The 20,620-nt window shown below is 37.9% G+C and overlaps 1 long non-coding RNA gene across 2 annotated transcripts in view; it reads left to right on the top strand.

Moving 5' to 3' along the window:
• LOC135328745 (uncharacterized) overlaps positions 1-15,360 on the top strand; it is a 67,465-nt gene extending 52,105 nt beyond the window's left edge. For both annotated transcript variants that reach the window (XR_010389773.1, XR_010389771.1), the window contains 2 exons: positions 5,681-5,844; positions 14,279-15,360. This is a non-coding gene — a long non-coding RNA (uncharacterized LOC135328745). The remainder of the gene's footprint in view (positions 1-5,680; positions 5,845-14,278) is intronic.
• The last annotated feature ends 5,260 nt before the right edge of the window (positions 15,361-20,620 follow it).

The raw sequence follows: 20,620 nt of genomic DNA, 5'->3' as shown, positions 1-20,620 counted from the left end.
TATCTCCTGTTTTCCCTGAGTGCTTTCTTTTTTTGTGATAATAATCCTGGAGCGAATCAGCTAGAACAGTCTGGAACAGTCTGAATAGGCATCCAAGGAACATATCCAGGAAAGTGGCTGCAAAACCAGGACAGGATGCAGCTTGGGCAGGAACTGCAGCCCCAGTCGTAGGCAAGAGGGACTGACTGCATGGAAACAAAACACTCCATCCTGTGGCTGTTCTTCTCCCTGTCATGTGGATGGCCCAGCCAGGTCGGATGTGGGCAGGAAGCAAGGGGAAGGATTTTAGAGCTTTGCAGTCACCCTTGCATCATATGGTATGGAGCACTGCCCAGGGCAAACAGGATGCCTAAGTACACTCAGTAAACTGATCTTTGAAGACAGGCATGACCCTTTTGCCTCATGCAGGGATGCTCTCTAAGCCTGGAGCCAGGCCACCAGTGGAATGAACTAACAGGACAGAAAGACACATTTCAGTCCTTTTGTCCTGTGGTGCATGTTCGTACAGTCCGAGCTGACCAGGCAGTCAGCGGAGGAAGAACTACTCCTGGTCTGTAAGCCATATAGACTTACTTGAGAAGACAGGAGATCCTACGATAGCTACACAGACTGCAGACTGAAACTGGCTCTAGCCATAGTGATGCCATGCTCTACTGAGGCTCAAACATGGCTGCAAGCACTGAGTAAGTAGATACACCCCTAAATTCCCTAAAGCTGTACTACCTTTTCTCTTAAGCTACAAGCTCCAAGAGACTCTGGCGACTTGGTCCAGTGGAAAGGCAGAAAGGAAAAGAAGATAAAGAGAAAAAGGCCAGAAGAGCATGAAAAGAGCATTGTTTTAACAACCAACAGGTCACTGAGTTGGAGGGAAGAGAAATGAGCCACTGTATTTTAGTATCAGGAAATGGTTTCACTGTGTGAAGAGCTGGTACAATAGCTATGATACCACCCTGAGCCTTGTATGTCCTCAATCAGTCAAAAGGAATCTACTCCTTTTTCTGCCTTGGACACCGCTTGTGGTCCTGAGCAGCTCATTTCAGCTACATCTTTACTGATAAGACAGCTTTATTTGTGAGAAAACAGCTAGACTGCTCAGTGACACTCAACCTGTGATGAATGACGGCAGTAAAGACTGAGCAGAGCAATCTCAAACCCTCTGAAATACTGCACAACTGAAGTTAGAAGTTCTGCTGCGTTTAAGTGTTTTGTGATTCAGTGGTTAGCATGAAGACAAACCTTTAATCTCTGTGAGCCCTATTCAGATAGCCTCTTCTAGCAGTCTTACTTAGGTTCCTAACTTGGTTCAAGAGCGTGATGAGTTATTTAGACTACTCAGTCTCTGATACATTCAGATGCTGATTCTCTGCACAGTCAATGTATAGTAGACTCGATGCTTATTTTAGCAACTTAACAGGAGGCTTAAATACAACCTTCATTTTTCCCTCTGTAAAACAGGGGCAATAGTACTTATAGTACTTATATACTTACGGTACTTATATACTTATGAATAGTACTCTGGAGGTGTGGAGATGAGAAATATTTTGAGAAAGATTATGGGAAATTTTTACACTATTATGATGTAGAGCATCCAGACAAAAATCAAGAGACTGGACACTAAACCAGACCTGGACCAAATTAAAGGATTATAGAGGCTGCAGAGGAATTCTGCTACAACCTGTGAGACACTCTAAATTTGCTCTGAGCCAAATGAGAGACAAATTCTTCTGTCTGATAATGCAAGACAGGTGAGTGATATGTGTGATCTCCATGAATCACTGGCCATCCCAGGCTGAAAATAGTACAATATTAACAAATTTTCTACTTGAAGAGAGAAATTTCATGACATATGAATACAAGGCATTAGAGATAAAAGAACTACTGGTAAAAAAACATGTATGAAACAGATTTGTAGATTTGACTATGAGCATTAGTGTAGTGATACAGCATCTGATTAAAAATGTGAAAGAAAAAAACCTTTAGGAAAGGAGAAGAAAGGAGAAAGTTTATTTTGTTTCTATTGCAAGGAAGGCTGTATTGTGTAGAAAATAGCATGTTGGTGTTATAACACTTAAAAGATTTAAACATACTAATTGTTGATGAACCTTACTTGATATAGACATACATTGAGAGAATGTTACATACTATCCTGCACTTATCATGGTATCTCTGCTTCTAATGGAACAAAAAATCCTCTAAGCCCCAATAAGATACAGGCTAAATAACATAAAAGAGTGAACACAAGTCTGTCATAATTATACATGTGGTTGTTATAAAATGGTGTTGATAAATTTCTCTAAAACCATACAACTCACATTTGGGGTTCGGTTTGAGGTAATGTGCATCAGAACCACAAACTGAAGTAAGAGACATGCTTGGAAGTCCTGTCTAATTTAGAAATACATTCAACTGAAAGATGTCTCAATGGAGACTTATAGAGAGAAGTTATACAAATTTCCTCTGCAGAAGCATATACATATGTCAGGACAGACATTACTCCAGTGTCACCATTATTGTCCCATAAGCACTAAATGTTGATTTGATGGCAAACCAGACGATTCTACACAAATACGGGAATCAGGTTTTTTGGGGTAACTTTAAAATCTGTTTGAACAAATGTACCATCCCAATGAAGTTAGTTGTCTCCTGGAAATTAAATGGCTGGGAATATTCTAAAGATGCCTTGAAGAAACAAATACAGTCAGTTAAGGTAAAGAACTGGACCTTCAGCCTGCCAGATACGGGGACACAAACAGAACTCCAAATTTACAAATTATACATCTCTTTCTATATATGCTGCCTTGACTCTGCCCAAAAAATAGGGAAAACAACAAGAAAGCAGATGTGATATAATTACGTGATATAATTATTATGCTCTCTTGCACATTATGTAACACCTGTTCAGGAGACAAGAATAGCTGACTTACAGGAGCCGTTTTAAAGTATTTTGTTGTGGCATCTGTTGCTTACATATTACAGAGATGGTCACTGCCGGAAACCCAAATTAGATTGATAGAAAAGAAACATAGCTTATTCAAATATTTGCACTACCAGGTGCAGATGTGATTTTCTCCAGTGAATATAGGATGCAAAAAAAAAGATTGGTGGTCTGTAATGGGACAGTGGTAGCTCTACCATAACTGTGGTTAGGATTGTTTCCATTATAAATCCAGCTTTGTACTCCCACTGCTACAAATCACAATAAAATATTTTCAGCTTCAAATATGGCATATGTGGCCCCTGGCCAGGAAATTGTTTGGGCAAATTGGAGGTCATATGTCAAATATCAATTTTTTTTTTTTTTTTTTGAAAGTGAGTCAGAGTTTGGGCATTTCTATTCTCACTATTTAGTCACACCCTAAATAGCTGCTGTACCACATAGCTCATCCAGAAAACATAAAATAATGTTAATTATAAATATCTTCCTGAGAGCCTGCACCTAAGTCCGAGATGTAAAAAGCATATTTAAAAATGCCTTTCCTGACAAATTCAGAAATACAAAAGTGATTAATGAATAAATCTTCTCTGGATTTACAGCAAGCTGGAAATTTGCCATGCTGAAGAGATATATGAAAACAGTTATATCAGAAAGGTCTCAGTCTATAGATGAGGGATATCACAATGATGTGTGTCCATCTCAGGACTGAATGAATGGGGATTCTCTTTGGATAACTGGAATAACAAGAGAAAACAAGATAAACATCCTTAAAATAGTAGTTCCCCCTATGTAAACTACTACATGTATTTGTGGTGGCAAAATGCCAGTGTGGTTCTCTTTTGGACAGCGTATATAGAAACATTTGTCTGTCTCATCCATGTTGTTAATGGAAGAATATTAAATTATATGAACTGACAGCCTTAAGCTGGATAATCAAATGGTCTTGGAGGCTGGGCCTGTTACGGTATTTTTGAAAAGGGAGCACCCAGATCAAGGCAAAGAATTACTGGATAAAATCCTGGACTCCACTGAAGTTAATGAAAACATTGCCATTGATGTCAGCACGGCACTTGTTACCTGCCAGTTTGGTTGCGCCTTTGCTCCATGGTGTGCTCTGCAGTCTGGGCCCACAGTTGTGCACCATGGCTATCTGCTCTCTGCACTGCACGGCAAAAAAATCTTGCGGTGTACCATTTCCTTTGGAGACAAATTCATGGACAAGGATGGAGGGAGCTTCAGAAACTCTAGCAGATGTTCTTCTCAGGACAATAGAGATGTCAGCACTGGAGGCAGCTCAGGAAAGCATGTACAGTGCAGACAGTCCCTGAAGACATTTAAGATTTCCAGATTTCCAACCTAAAGTGAGTTTCCACACTTAGACAAAACCAAACTGCAGAGAGTAAATCCTATCTCAGTCAGATTTTAAGAATCTGAGTATTATAGGTTTTTCTTTAAAAACAATTCCTCTTTTTAACATGCCTATGTATCAATGTGTACTTCAATGTGCTTTAAGTATGCACATGCAAAAGAAATATTCCTGACCAAAGTTAGCTTTTACTTCACAATGGAACACACGCATATCATCATGTGGAATTTGACCATCGTTATATTGACTAACATATTTGTGGCACTGCTTCTCCAGGAATTTGGTTCCTAGCAATATAAGATCAGGTTCATTTGATGTTTGTATTGAATCTTGCCATTGGTTTTGCCATAATTGAGCTGCTTTTGATAATCCATTAAACAGTTTCTGGAAAGTATTCAAGTGCTAAAATATCTTTTTATTAAGCTAATGAAAATCACTAGCCTGATAAAAAGAGATGCAATTATGAAATCCACCCTGGAACAGCTTAACATCTTTCATTTCATCCTGGTAAAATAACAATTCAGCCATACTTCTTAAATAGGAACCCTTCTTTTAAAGGGTTATGATTGAATGTTTTAGGTTAGCTGTAAATATTGGCAATACCTTAGGGGAAGTCTGAAAAGCACACTGATACTTAACACAAAAGTACCAAGCTTCAAAAGAATCATTAAAAGTTCCTAAAAACAATAGCAACCAAATTAATATTTAACAAAATTATGACATTTCTAAATGAAATGCAAAGACTCATGATTGGCCAATCTCCATTTCTCAAAAGCCACTAAAATACTCTCTGCTTTTATCTTCCTGGAAATAAAAGAAGATAGCTACGGTCTGGCTTGAATTCTGTACTATAATAAAAGTCTGACAACCTAACAAAGATGAATTCTTTTTCACCCGTTTTTTAAATAGCCATTCATGGTAACTTTAAACTCAGTTTCACTGTAATAATGGGCTATTCTTTTCAGTGTTGAACTCTGCAAATTAGTTCAACCAAGGATGAGTCTGACTGAAATTCCCATTGACTTCAGGGAGCTAGGAATTTAGCACCACTTGATTTAAAGGTGTTAGGAGCACATGTTGAGACCTAGATGCCAAAAGCAGTACATACCCCACTTCTAACCTTGCAGAATTTTGCGTTGTTCAAAGTCTTGACCCAACAATTGTTGCTTGAGTCTACTTATAACCTAAACTCATGTCATTTGATTCCTTTATTCCTTCAAATTTTGGATACATGGAACTGACATAATCCAAGATTTGAAGCCCACGGACTTCACATACCTAAACAACACATCACATTGATCTCTATATTAATTGAATAGGGTAGCTATCTCCTTCTTCCCTCTAATAACTATTTATTTATCTCTTTACTTAATCTTCAGAGAATAAAAAGGCTTTCCAGGATCCTAGTAGGAGGCCTGAATTAGCTTCTTAGAGAACAGATGTCTCCATCCCATATCTTCTGGAGATGCCCTTTTACGGCCCCTTTCTGTGCAGAGTGACTGTGAAGTCTGAACACTCTCATGGGGCAGAGCTGGACCTCCAGGTGAGAGCTGCTAGCTATACTATGCTGTGTTTATTCTTTGGATTTTTGTGAGACCTAATTCACCACAATGATTATCTGGTCACTTTCTGAGACCCTCACCCAAAGCACATACATGTCAGCAAGGGCCTCCCTATTAACTTCAGTATTATTTGGATTAGGCCCTAAATATATATATATATATTTTAATCTTGGTGGGTATTGGTTTACACTGCCCCCGCAAGAAGTATGTCATAAAACATGAAACTCAGGGGAAAGGGCTTTAAATCATCTTTGAACCCCTGGGGCCTTAAGCTGCCCAGTCCAAAGATTGATATAGACAATCTCTGTGCGCTCTCTTCTAAGTTGCTGTGGCTCCACTAGCATCTCTCTCCTGTCCTTAGCCTACTCTCTATGCCACCTTTCACCTTCCCTGTGATGTCTACCATGGTACTGAGCAGCAGAACCAAGCACAAGGAGTCTACCTGTCCCCTGCACACCATTAAAGATGGAAGAAATTAGGGTTTTTTGAAGCATTGCTTTGTTCTTCAAGGTGAAGATGCAGGTACAAAGACCTCTCACAAATATGTCCCTCCTTTACTAAAGTCTTCCTGTGAAGACATGTATTTGAAAATGCCCAAATTCATTCTAGCTTCTTCTGAAAGGATAGCTCTGAGTTTTTTCTATTTGAAACCATTTTTCACTTCCAAATGTCCTTCATGTTTATTGAAAAATAAGTGCAGAAATTAAATATGAAAAGCCTCACACACATCCAGGATAATTGTATTACATCTGGCTAGGTGAAGTATTCACTTTTATCCATAAAGAGTTTGTTTTTCAATCTCTCAGAATTTCAGTTAAAAAAAAAATCCTTTTATTTAAACAGTTTTTAAACAATGATTTTTGATTGTTTCATTTGGAGTTTCCAGCAAGCCAAGAAAAAGCTAGCAAGCTTTGTTCTCGGTGATCTCCCTTCCACTAGAAGGCAGCATGATGAGGAAACTGCCACAGCAATATGATGAGAGATGGGAAAACGAGGAGCAAGACTGAGAATGAAAAAGAATGGGGACAGAAGATGAAGCAGGGAAGGAATAGTTAAACGGCAAAGGCAAGAAATAGTTAAATGGAGCATGAGACTATTTCTTATCATGCTCTAGACTTCTGCCTCTTGCTGACCTGGCAGGGTACATCCTACGAGTCCCTCCGTACAGAGGATAGTGAAGTTAGCTAGGAGCCCAGAACTTAAAAGCAAGTGGTAGTACAAAGCCCCCAGGAAGAATTATAACTGACAGTACATCATTTCTAAACAGATTTCAGACCTGGATAGTGGAAGGATGTTCACTTTTTCAACACAGGAAAATTCCATGGAAAACAGATATTGCTGGGGGGAGAGGGGGTGGAGAAGGTGAAGGGAAATAATTCAGCCAAATCCAACTTTCTGTCAAAAGAAAACTTTGTTCGAAAATATTCAATCAATCTTATTTCAGACATACTCTTAAACTGGAGACCATGCATGTTTTTAAAATCTTTGCACTCCCATCTCCCTGTATAACGTAAATCTTGAAGCTCAGTTGAACCTAAATTCTTCTAAATTTTAACAGTGTTCTTAGAGTAGGAAGGGGCATTTATAAAATGGAAGTTAGAGCTGGGGTTTAATATGAAAGGAGGGAGAGTTTGTGAATGGGTTATGTCACTTATATTGGACAATATCAAGTATATTGACAGACTGTATGTGTGCCTTTATTTCAATATGATCACTGAATAAAATTATCATTTAATAAATTATAAATAAAACATTAATACTATTTTCCTTTTCCATACCTTTTTAACCTGTAATCATGGCTAGCAATTCAATGGCTGGTATTTCATTTCATTCCTTATCCTTATTTAAGCCTTGCTTACTTGAACAGAAATATCTTGCACCTGTACATTTTGAAGAGAATTAAGCAGCCAGCAATGCTTCTTATATTCTTCAGTTTTAGATGCAAGTTCATGGATTGATAATTTAGCACAGATTAAATTTGGGGGAGATAAATCTATTTCACAGCTAGCTTGATAATCTTCCAATTGATACCCTACAATACTTTGTTTTCTCACAGAATCAACCAGTCTTCTTTCACATGTATTGTCTGGGATCCTACTGAGGGGATCATTGCCACTTTTTCTAAAACCCGGGATGCAGTCAAGATTAGGCCATTTGCAACTCCATGCTCTAGAAGTAAGCCCTATCATCCAAGTGTGTAAGCCTTTACAGCACTAAAACGATGCTTTATTCACCTATCCAGGTCTCTGTACAGTTTCTCGACCTCCTTACTATCTGAGGGCAGGTAGAGGATCCCAGGGGTTCTCATCAGGAACCACAGGGATCATCTCTATGTGTATGGCTGATTGTGGTCAAAACCAAGCCACTCAACAAAGCCATGTCCTTTCTATACTGAGAGTTTGGATTGGGTTTTGACTTCTAGCACCAGTTTTGAATCCAGATTTGTTGGGGACATTAATGATCTCGGTATCAATCTGACTTTGAGGGAGAGGAGATACCTCTTGTAAGCCAAGGCCTCTTCTCAACACAGGTAAGAGATGCAAGTTACAGAAATACCGGCATGGACTTATAGCCTCGCAGCTGTGGGGATCTCTGCTTCAAAGTGGTTTTTTTGTGTCTGTATTTTAAGTGGGCTTAGCTACTACAGGACACGGGAAGTTTTTGTTTGGAACTGACTGACTCAGTCATCTGAGGTAGAAGTGAATTGATAGTCATTCCAAGTTCTCCATAATCCATCTCTTCAAAATCATGAAATAGCATAGAAATGCCAAAGTTTAAATTCTGTGCCTGCTTCTTCCTCCCTACTGCCCATATGGTTAGGTCAGCTCTGACTCCCTTTTTCCTTCCCCATGAGGAACCTTATGGTCCTTGTATCTCTCCCTCTCAGTGTTGTAATTCAAATGTTAAAATATTATGTTTCATTTAGAACTGTGGAAATCAGACATCATCCACACGACTTTGCCTTGTAGTTTGAGCAGAGCCCTTTCTGAGTGTCTGGATTGCAGAACAGGTAGCGAAGAACATTTCACAGCCTGGTGTCTTAGCTCCACAGCAGGTATATTTCGCAAAGCATTTTATCACAGCACTGCAACAGGTGCAATTCATAGTTTTCTGTCAAGGCATTTCATCTAGTGTAAAGCATAACATCTTGGCAATACACAAAACTCTTTCTGGGGGATATTTTATAGCATACACCTGAAAAGACATCAGGAGAGCAAACACCATTTAGGGAAAAGGCTAAGAACACGGTTAACCCCTAAGGTTCCAAGCAATCATTGCCAAAGTCTATTTATTCTACTATGGAATTTGTATACAGCCACAGGGGATATAAAATGGAATTGAAATCTCAGAAAGAGTTTGACTATGACTCGAAGATAACAAGGCAGAGCTACTTTGTTCATTCTGGCTGAGGTACCTATGCCCCATGAATCACACAACGTAACAGAATTTCAATGCATGACAGTACTGAATGTCTTGCTGGGTTTCTATTTGCTTTTTTAAATTAACCCACAGTTAACTCTCTCTGCTGAACCTACTCACAGAGCAATGACAAATCACCAGAAATGAGGACTGTCTGAAGAGCGACATGCAGCTTGTATCCTGCACCTGCAAATCTAGGGAACTGACAAGCCACAGTAAATCTCCAGTCATTCACCATTAGTCAGAAAGCCCTGGGAGGATACACAAATAGATCCATTAAATAGGAAGGGCAAAATGAGAAAACTTATCATCTTCACTGCTTGTGGCAGTGTAGGCTATGATGAGGGCATCTTACACTTGAAGAAGGAAAACAACTTGTTTTCTAAGCAAGGAAAAGTGAATAAAAACTAAGTTACTTACTATTAACCTCCTATAGCCTCCATACCTCCACTGATGACACTTCAGAGATGGGACCATCACCAACCTCTCATTGCCTGGCAAATGTGTGTGTGCATGGGGGAGTCACACTGTGCAGGAAGTGGGTCATGAACCTGATCCACCAGGTCCTCACTTCAGGAGCTAACCATGCAAAGCTCAGCAAGGCCTAAAGGTACATAAAAAGAAGGAGGCTTCTGGAAAGTAATTTTTAGACTTGAAAGCAGAATGCAGTGAGCTTCTAACATGCAATAGCATCAAGTTTTTTCTCACGCTACCTTCACAAAAAAACCCTAGATATACCACCCTCGTTACAGCCTGACAGCTGCACTGCAACAGCTGGCTACTGCGACTTCCCCCGGCAAGGGCTGCAGGCACGTCAGACAGCAACATCTATGGGACCAGTTCTGAGTCCTCACACTCAGCTGGCCTGGGATACAGGCGGGGTGCAGAGGGACACGAGCTTTGTTGGAGCTGTCTAGAGCCTCGGGCTAAGATTCAGCAGCTGCACAGCCAGGTTAGCTCAGTGTTGTTTCCCCCATCTTGCTTAGCAGAGGCTGTAGGAAAAGACAGAAGACTCTTATTCTGGGCACAGTATTGTGCTAGCATTGCTGCACAGCTTTCAGATCGCAGCTAGCAGATATTTGCCAGCTCCTCTGGCTGAGGAGACTGACTGTCTATAAACCAGCCCAGAGCTGTAAACAAGTGTGAGCATTTGCATAGTATCAAAATGTGGACACTCTTGAATCGTGCTGATTTTGTTTTTACACCATTGCACTATTCATTTTAAGCTTCTGCTTTTTTAATGGCTAATGTGAATTCAGAAGTTTGCATACCTTCAGTATGTATAAGAGTGTTGATGTCTACATTTTTTCAAATTAGCGTTTACTTTGTTGAGGTAGAATAAATAAAGTTTGTATGATAATTTGAAAAGAAAAATCCCATGAAAGTACACTTCCTAACCATGGAAACACAGTTCTCAAATGCAAAAATGTGTATGCTATATCATAAGAATACATGTGGAAACTTCAATGAAATATTTCCTGGAAATCTTGTATTTTGGACAAACCTATGCAATATTATAAAATATTAAACATCACAAGTTAAATCTGAATACAATTTTTCTTCAAAATCACTAAATTTCCTCTGTCTGTGCAAATGTCCCTATGTAATGTTTTATGATCTATTTCTTGAAAATACATTGGGATATCAAGATATATTTCATTAATTATTCAGTCTATGAAGGTTCTTCTATTTTCAAAAAATATTTTTATTTCTAGTTGATATTTCTCCACAGAATCAGTAATACTAATACAAGTTTAACTCAGTCTTATTGAAAACAATAAATATCTTCTGTAGATACACTGAGCCATGAACACATCTCTAAGTTCATTAACTACCAGAGAAATCTACTAGTGACTAATTTGATATGGAGAAAGATGGATGAGATGATCTGGTCCTGCAGTTTGTGGGTTGTCAGGTGTTAACTAATGATATCATTAATAACAGCTGAGGACTGCTGTTAGCAGAATCAGCTGCTTAGAAACTGGTGTGCTTAAAAAGTCAGTTTACAGGCTGCCCTGTAGCTTTTTGGGGGAATGGGGAGTCAGGGGGGTGGAGGGGGAAGAAATAAGAGGTTTTATAGTGCTTCAGCTGCCTTTGATCCTGTGGTTTAGGGTGTGTTTGCTGAAGAAATCAATTTCTTTTGATTTAAAACCAAAAGTTTGGTTAAACTCATGCCTGAAGTAATTCTTGTGGAGTTATACTAATGATCAATATTTTAGGGCAACAACACAAGCTTTTTTAGGTGCTGTACTTTCTTTCAAGCCCCTTTGAATTTATAAATGTAATATAAGGGTACCATAAACTAAACAATATTAGGAGTTGTAAATACAGTCTGTGAAAACAGCATAAGAATCTAGTAACACAGAAAAGGTGTTTTAGTCAGGAACCAGTCTTATAAAGTTCAGGATAGAAAGATGTCACCATGACTGAGAAGGTCTTTCTCCTAAGGATAACAGGAAAAAAAATTAGGAAAGGTACAGGAAAGGCACAGTTGATGGAATGCCATTTTTATGACTCTGGAAAACATCCAGAATCTAAGTTGAGGTACTGAGCTTTGTTTTCTATGTAGATGAATCCCTCTGAAGTGTAACCTATACCCCTGCTGCTTTGTCAGCAATGGATTTCTGAGGGGACTCTTTGGAAACAGCTCAATATTATTTGCTGGACTCAAACAGATTTCAGGTTTGAAAGGTTTCTATAAAAACAGGGGAGAGGTACTTCTAAACTTGATGTTCTTCTGATATGAAGGAAATACCTTTTAAACAGTTCAGCTTTCCTCCAACACTAGTCTCTTACTCCTCCGATACTAATCGTTTTCTCAGAGAAAGATAACTTAGAGACATCATTTTATCATATTTACTTGAGATTTAATAGGTGAAGCTGCTATAGGTTGTGAGAAACATTGCAACAGTAGGATACTGTAAAGCCAAATCACATCTTTGCTTATCTCTTTGCTGTATCAAATTAGACAACTGAAAAGATTCTTCTTTCCATGAGTATTAAAAATGTGATGTTTGGTGTTCTAACGGTATAACTTTTTAGAAATGCAATTTTGTAAAATACATATAATGAAAACTAGCAGTGTTCTTCTGGAAGAGAAATAGGTCTGTGTAAAGTTCTTTAGAAAAATCAATCTGCATTCACTAGCAATTCCAAATAATTTTTTCAATCTAGCAACTTTTTCAAGTAATAAAACATCATTACTTTATATTACTTTACATAGAGAGATAACTTATACTCTGGCTGATCGACAACTTTCTTATTCAGCCTTTGACATCAATTATCTATTATCTATTCTTCTGTAAATATCTACTGTCTAAATCTCATGCAAAAGAATTCTACCTTTACAGAGGAAAAAGTGCCTTCACTAACAACAGAACTATCCAACATTCGAATGACTACATTTATTCAGTGTTCAATAGGACTGGGCAAACAATTTAATCAGCACAAAGCCACCCCAAATGTGTTGGAGTTAATGAGGTTTTTTAAGTCAAAGCTTGAACATCTTTATGATTCCCTTAAGAAGCAGAGTCTCTGGGCAGGAACATCTCCTCCCTGCAGCTCTCCCAGGCTGCTTTGCAGAGGTGAGCGGGGGAAGGAAATCCCTGGGAATATGTTCCTGGGCCTTGCAAATGCCTGGCTGCTGTTACAGCCCCTTGGAAACACTGGTAGCTGGATAAGCAGGCTTGAGGCTACTATAATTTAGGCCAATAGCTTGTGTGGTGTTACGTTTGCAAAAAATCATGTACTTAGTCACGGGTTTGACCCAAACTCTGGAACTTTTCAGAAAAGAAAAGCCCCAAAGTGTTCAGGCCCTCATCAACTCTGATTGGGTTGGGCAAGGGAGAGATGAGACGCTTTAGCAACAGATATCCTATACATCAGTCACCCCAAGCACAGCCCAAACACCTGAGCAACAGTCAGGGACATGGTGCAAAGCCTCTGAGCCTCACCAGGTTTAGGCCTGCTCCCAAATCCTCCCCTCAAGCCAGTTACCCTGGGAGGCTAACTGCAACTAGAGGGCTCAGATGGACCAGAGATTCAGTCTCTGCTCTGTTCTTTCACAGACTATTAGAAGTGGCAATAGGAGAGTGCGAGCTGAGTTACTGTATATTGGGACTGCAACTTTTTATATGCTATACTTGGTTTCTAGAGATGGCTACTGTTCCATAAAATAATAAAAGAAAAGCACATGCGCTAATAAAGCAGTTATGGGATAGACTGAATTGACATTACAGGAGCAGTTCAGGTCTAGTGAGCATATAATATGCATTTAAAAAGAGCAACTCATTGCATCTCTTCCTAACCTTCCAAAGAGCTTCCCACTGTTTGGAACATTAATAATGTTATACAGTGAAAGAGAGTACGTGTATTTAAGGTGGACCTGAGGTCTGTAATCAATTCAAATTTTCTAACTTTTTTTTCTGAAAGAAAGAAAGTTTTTCTTTAAAAATCTAATGGCTTTTTTGGTTAAAGAAGTAGAAGTAATATTGATGCGTCTATTCTACATTTCTTGAACATCCATAGACCTGTCTGGACTGCTTCAAATGCTCAGCATCTGCTTCACTTTTGTCAGGGAAGCTAAAAACTTTCACCAAATTCTCAGTTAAAGGAGCTACTCATGGGGTTTTCTTCAAGTTGATGCTAGTTCAGGTCGGAGTGTCCCATTTTTGTCATTATGTGTTTTAAAGCATAATTTAATCATAATTTTCTCTAGTGTCATTGTTTACACCTTATTTTCTAGCATTGCTATTTGAACGCAGTGATGTGCTTCCATAAATCTGGAAGCACAGAAACTGGCAACTTGGATTTTGGACCAATGTCTTGCAAACAACAAAGGAAAAAGTGAAAGTAGTTAAAAGTCCAGGCCTACACCACAGCAAATGATGAAGTAAGACATATTAGGACTTCTTGACAGCCATTTAAAGAAATATACATTACTGAGATGTGTAATAGGACAAATCTAGCTGTTAAACTTATTTTCTTTCTTACCAGGAGTGTCCAAATGGCTGTCCTGGAGACTGGGAGCCCCATTCTGTGCTGTGGTGATGTTGTCCTTCATGTCGCTGAGGAGGAAGCTGGTTCTGAGCTGCTTTTCCATTCCCAAGAACCAGGGGAGAGCAACCACAAAGCTACCAAGATGGAAAATGGCAGGAATAAGTTCTCCTGAATGCCATGGCACTTGCCATGTACCCTGTCTGCAATGGCAGGAGCCGCTGAGCACTGTGCTTTGCATCCTCCTGCCCTGCATTCTGCTGCTCCTGGCAAACCTTCTTCTGTGCCCCATCTCGAGCATTCTTCTGAGACAGCCACTATCAGAAGTTAGGGTCAGGATCTGACTTTCCCTGTCTATCAGTAAAGTTGATGTAATCTTTGCATTTCTGAAGATGCTAGCAAAGATGGCATTAATGCTAATAAAGGACCACTGGGAAGCTTTTCTTTATAATATGGATATGCCTCTACTATCAGCTGTCATTTCACAAGGTTGCAGCAAGCTTTCATGGGATGCTGATTTATTGCTGACCTGCCTCATATTCAGAACATGTATTAGCCAACATCTAAACGGGTCTGTTCTCCATATGTATTATATATCTTTATACAAAGAGATATTGCAAAGTTTCCTGGGAAAGAACACTTTCTTCTTCTTTGTCTATGGCAGCTGACATTCTGGTGCCCTGCTCTTCACTGAGTCCTTCAGATACTAATGAATAAAAATATTAATAAATAATAGCTAAAGCTACTTTAGTCCTCTATCAGTATTGTTGCAAGTAAGTCCCTTCACAATATTTACCAGAATTTTGGAAAGGCCCTCCCTCCCCACCAGCCTTTAAAATATCCTGACTTTGAGACAAGAAACACCATTAGCTGCTGTGTGACTATCCAGGTTCATGTTCTGGTTCCTGTGTCTCCCATGGCAGCCTAGACCTGAATTTTATGGTTGACGCTCTGCATTCTGCAGTGTTCTAGACATCATTTGCAAAACACACTGCTGACTTGTACAACAGTTTCAGAGAATTTTAATGGAGATTTTTACTGAATTAAATACAGAATATTTACTCCTAAGACAGTACAGTACTCTCTGTACTGTTTTATTTGATACTATGTTCAGTTAAGTATATACCATCTGAGCATTTTCAGTCTCCAATATATTACGGTTTGTTGTCTTTAGACATCACAGCTCAAAATGATCATAATAGCCAATACTGACCTGGTTTCTATTCTAAATTACTATATTCTAAGTTAGAAGCTGAGATTCTGAGAGAAAATTCGGAAGCAAGAGGGTGAATTTCACTGCAAATGCTGCAGTCACAGAATACAGACACAAAACTTATGTACCTCTCTCTCATATCTCTGCAGTTTGCTTTTAAAAACTCCTGGTAACAAGGAACGCAAGAGACCGTCCTTGAGACTGAACTCTGCCTTGTTTTCACGACAGCAGTTAGATCCTGAGATGAATAGCTGGGACTTAAAGCACTTTTTTAAAAAAAGAAAAACCTTGCCAATTCTAACATTTGCTACCAACTCAGAAATAGCATTCTGTAATATTTTTCTATGCCTTTAGCTCTCAGTCCTTAAGGGAAGGTTTATGCTTCACAGAAACAAAGGTGCTGTAGATCCCCCACAAAACAAATCAGTTTGAGATTTGAAGGGTGATGACTTTGTTCTTTTCACTTTTTTCTTCTAAATATTGGTCTGATCTTAATATACAAGTCAAGAAAAGGCAAAAATAATCTCAGCCCTTGGGAATACTATCAGCTGTTGTTTACCTGTGAGTCCTCTTCTAGTGGGTGTCAGAAATGAAAAGCCTCATTGTTCAAAGGCAGATAAATAAAACGCATATGCTGTAGACATTCAGGGAGTATATGTATCTAGACACTGTACAGAACTCTGCCATTAGCTAATAATAGCATTAACAGTTCAGAAGTAAAAAAAAAAAAAAAAAAAAAAAAGTCTCTAATACTTAGTCTTAGCAGCTGATAATGTAAAATAGGGTGGCATTTGGAAGCATAGGATGATGCCAGTCCCTGGGGAGAGAAAGGTGTTAACTTCTAATAGCTTTTCAGTAATAGCCAAGCATCTGCAGTCCCCCATAAAAAAGGGTTTTTAAAAATTAATAGAGCTGAATGTGCTTCACACTGAGGAGAATGCCAGATTAATAAGCGCATTAAGGACCGCTTTGGATTGGAAATAATTATGGAAGATGACAAGGAGCAGAGGTGGCATTGGTGGTGCTTTCAGGAATGCATTTTAAAAAGCAGTTTAAAGAGCCTTCAGATGTTGGTATTATCCTGCGTGACCAAATTAAGAGCAAATGAGAAAAGTTTATCTGGCATTTTGGAGTATTGAAAGGGCTTAGTGTTATAAATTATACAGTATGAGGATAGGCAGTGGTGAGTAAATTCATGTTAAACATTATTGGCAGTTTAAATAGCAACTGCTTTATAAAGCACTAAATATTTTAATTTGGAATAAAAGTATATTCGCTCCCCCTTCGAAAAGGCATGTTTGACTTATTTATTTGCCCAATCATTAGACATTTTCTCGTGATGAATTAGTATATATTGTTCCTAATAGGCTGTTATAAATGTAGAATAATAGAGATGGTTTATAGGTTTAGAATTGATTTCAAGCTTTACTGATGAAAAAGTTGAAAGCCACAATGACATCTTAATCTTTAGCTGCAGGTTAGGCCATAACTATTCATATCAAGGCTATTTCCAAATGAGTCTATCATTTATCAATATTTAATCTTCTTGTTTTAGCTCCCTTTTTACTACCTGCTCTTTCAGCCATTACAGAACAAATATCTTCACGCCATGTTTCTTGATGTTATTAATACAAACCAAACCAAATTTGGTTTCTTGATGATATTAATACAAACCAAACTGAGTTTGGTTATTTGATGATACAAATACAAACCCAAGCTTCCAGGTTTTATTGTCTATATGATTCTCTGGCTCAGCAGGGACTTTGTGCATACTTTACAGCTGTTGCAATCCTACCTGATGAGCAGTTAATACAAAGACTGCCACCCACAAGCCACACCAGGCAGGCCACTGTCCTTCCACAGCAAATAAAACAACAAAGTGCTATTTCGTCTCTGCTTGATGATTAATGTTTCCATAATTATCAAAATACTAAAGAAAAAGTTAAAAAATGAGCTTTTACATGAAGACAAATGTTCCAAATTGTTTTAAGAAAGACTTTGTTTTATTAGGCTAAATGTCTATTGCTTTTTTCTTTTACCTGATGACCTATTTGCAAGAAGTTACAAAAAAGAATGCCATTAAGATCCAATTTTCTAATAATTACTTTTAGAAAAGGCAAAAATAATATTGAAATAACCTCTAGGTGAGTGATACTTGTAAAGAGGCAAACCCCACAATTATAGCAGCATCTCCCATTAAACAGTTCTAAGTACTGTATATGCAACATGCTGGAGACTCATTATTTCAAATCCAATTTCTCAAAGATTTATTTTTCTTTTGAAACAATTTCTGACAGCTTTTGATCTTCTAAACTGAAAAAAATCAAAGAAATCTGTTTCTCTGGCATATTAATAGCAAAGGAATTTCTGGATGCTGCAAAGTAGGAACTGAATATAATAGCATCTCAGTTTTATTCATCTTCAAAGAAAACCAAATATATTTTTGAGACTAAAAAAATAGGATACCCTACAGATTTTGAAGGGATGGGATAAACCTCTTTGCACAAGAAAAGATGACAAGAAATTCATCTTGAAGGACATTCACTATGCCTCTGTCCATTTAATACATTTACAAGCCAGCTGCCATGAGTTAATCTAGCTTTTACATCTGAAGCAAAATTCTTTTATAATTTGGGTCCCATATACTTAAGAGATTTTTTTTCTTTTCTAAATTCTTTAGATAGTGTAGATCAACCTGCCAAAAGACATGGCACTGGAGTATACGCTGTTGCCTAAAATTTGTGCTTTTTTGTAAAAGTGATATACGAGAATCTTAAAATCTTTCATTCATGGCTGCATCACTCCAACTTTTTGGAGGTTTAAAAATGAAGTAACTAATAAGAATGTATAAGGCAATTATCAGGGTGTCTGTATGTTGTATGTGCACAGACATGTCTATATTAACACAGTAAAACTAATATATATTTAAACCCTTACATAAGAAATAGTTTATAAGCCACATTATACAAAGATTCATAAATTTTGGTAATCTTGTAGAGTTTTTCTTGTACAGCTGACTGGTCAAAATATTATCTTTCCTTAATACCATTCTGGCAGCTGAATAGGTCCAAAACATTCATCATATACAATCATGAGCTTAGCTATGGCTGCCATAGAAAGTTGCAATCCTGTAAGTATTGTGTTACTTACAGTGCCTGAGCTTGTCAAGAGCAGGTCGATGTAAGTGATATCTCAGAGAAGGGGCTGGCCGTTAAAAATTGGTAAGATATGGTGTTTTCCAGAGATAAATTACACAAGAAAGAGAATTTAGACTATAGGGAGGGAAGTCAGGCACTGCAAAGAAACTACGAATAAGACAGAGAAACTCTTGGTATGGAAACTGCTTGATTACACACACTCAGTAATGAAAATCATAACATGAGCACGTGATTACCATCCAAAAAAGAACAAAAATAAGGACTTAAGCACATTAATGGACATAAAGTGAATTGTAAAACCTGCAATGACTCTGGTAGCCCAGGTGCTTTGATGTGTATTAGCCAACTGAACGGCATATGGTTTCTAGAGGCAATTCATGGATACCATAAAATATCCCTTTTCAAAACACCTTTTATTTATATGTATAAGGGAAAAGTTGATGGTTTTGATTTTATCTTAAATAACAGCAAAAAACAAACCTTGATAGGAATGCTTAGCTGTCATGAATTGTCATCATTTAATTGTCTATGGCAAATTATACTAGATGAAATTCAAAGGATTCCAAAGATGGCATATAATATTTCAGATGGCACAGATGGCAATAGTCTCTTCATGATTAGGCTTGAAGTCACAATAGAGGTTATCATAATAAAATGATGATGTTTGGAAGGGTTTAAGTAGAAATAAAGGAAAACAGACATCTTAAAAATTACACTTGGGGGAAAAAAAACTCTTTGACTCCGCATGAAGTGGATTCCAAATTCATAGAAACCAGTACCAGCTATTCTCTCATCTTATGTTTGCCTAGAATGTCTCTTTCCAAATATCAGTTTGACAGAAAAAGCAATATCTTCTGACAGCTTCCCATACTTCATTATAACCATTAAAACAGTAATTTCTAAATGGGTAGTTCTAACATTCATTTGCTGGTTTTCGTAATAGAAAGAAATATTACTTCCTATAAACTATGGAGCACATATACATAGGATGGTGGAGGAATATTGCTGCTTTCATTTCCAGAGATTTGAGGCTACTGAAATTGGATAAGGCTAAAGAAAATGTCTAAAAATTCATGTGTAAATGTAAGTTAGCAAGAATTAATGTAGAGTAGCTCAAACTTTCCATGGATCACCTAGCACAATTAAATGAAAGAGGAGTCAAAGTGTTAAGTCTTGACCTGGATGCAGATCCAGTGAAATATTCAAAGATTATAGTTTCACAGTTTTGGTCAAGCAGCTGCAGAAAATAGATCTGAAATTTCTTTGAGTTTAGAGCTGGGATTTCTCTTTGGGGACTCTTCTGATTTCAATACAAAGTCTGTCTGTTTAGGATGGGTAACAAGAATTGCTGAACAAACGAGTTCCTTGGAAGTTTGCATAGTTCTAAAGCTGTAAAATGCCTCTCAGAACTCAGCTTAGAAAGAAGAGAAGATACAGAAAGTGAGATCTAGTCAGATACCAAGGGTCTGAATATGGTTTTCGAGAAGATTTTTTGGTATGATTCTTCAGCCACAAGCTATTCACTCAATGGTCTTCATTTTCTAATTCATCTGAAAGAATTATTCTCTTTACTGACACAAGTTATTAACTGGAACACTATGATTAGAAGAATATGACAGTCATGATCCTCCAGCCTTCCAAATCAACAAGGCTTTAATAATATAGCAACCATTTATGAAGTCTGGAAAGCCACTATGTGATGCTTGCTCTTCATAAAAAGCCAGGAAACTTGGAGATTTATAGATTATTATGTCTCACTTTACATTAGGAAAAAGTGATAAATAACCTGCTTTGAAAGGCAATAGAACAGCAGCTGTATAAATTCAATCTGATGGTGAACCAGCAAAATTTTGCAAAATAGAAACTATGTCAACTTAATTTTATACAATTACTCTTAACTGCTAAAACAGAGCACCCAGTCTTCTTGACTCTTCCTTGAACTTAATTTATTTGTAAATTTTTGAAGCAGGG

Source organism: Dromaius novaehollandiae, chromosome 6, assembly GCF_036370855.1.
Source record: "Dromaius novaehollandiae isolate bDroNov1 chromosome 6, bDroNov1.hap1, whole genome shotgun sequence".
Lineage (NCBI taxonomy): Eukaryota > Metazoa > Chordata > Aves > Casuariiformes > Dromaiidae > Dromaius > Dromaius novaehollandiae.
Note: the sequence above shows the minus strand (reverse complement) of the source record. Positions and strands in the feature narration are given on the sequence as shown.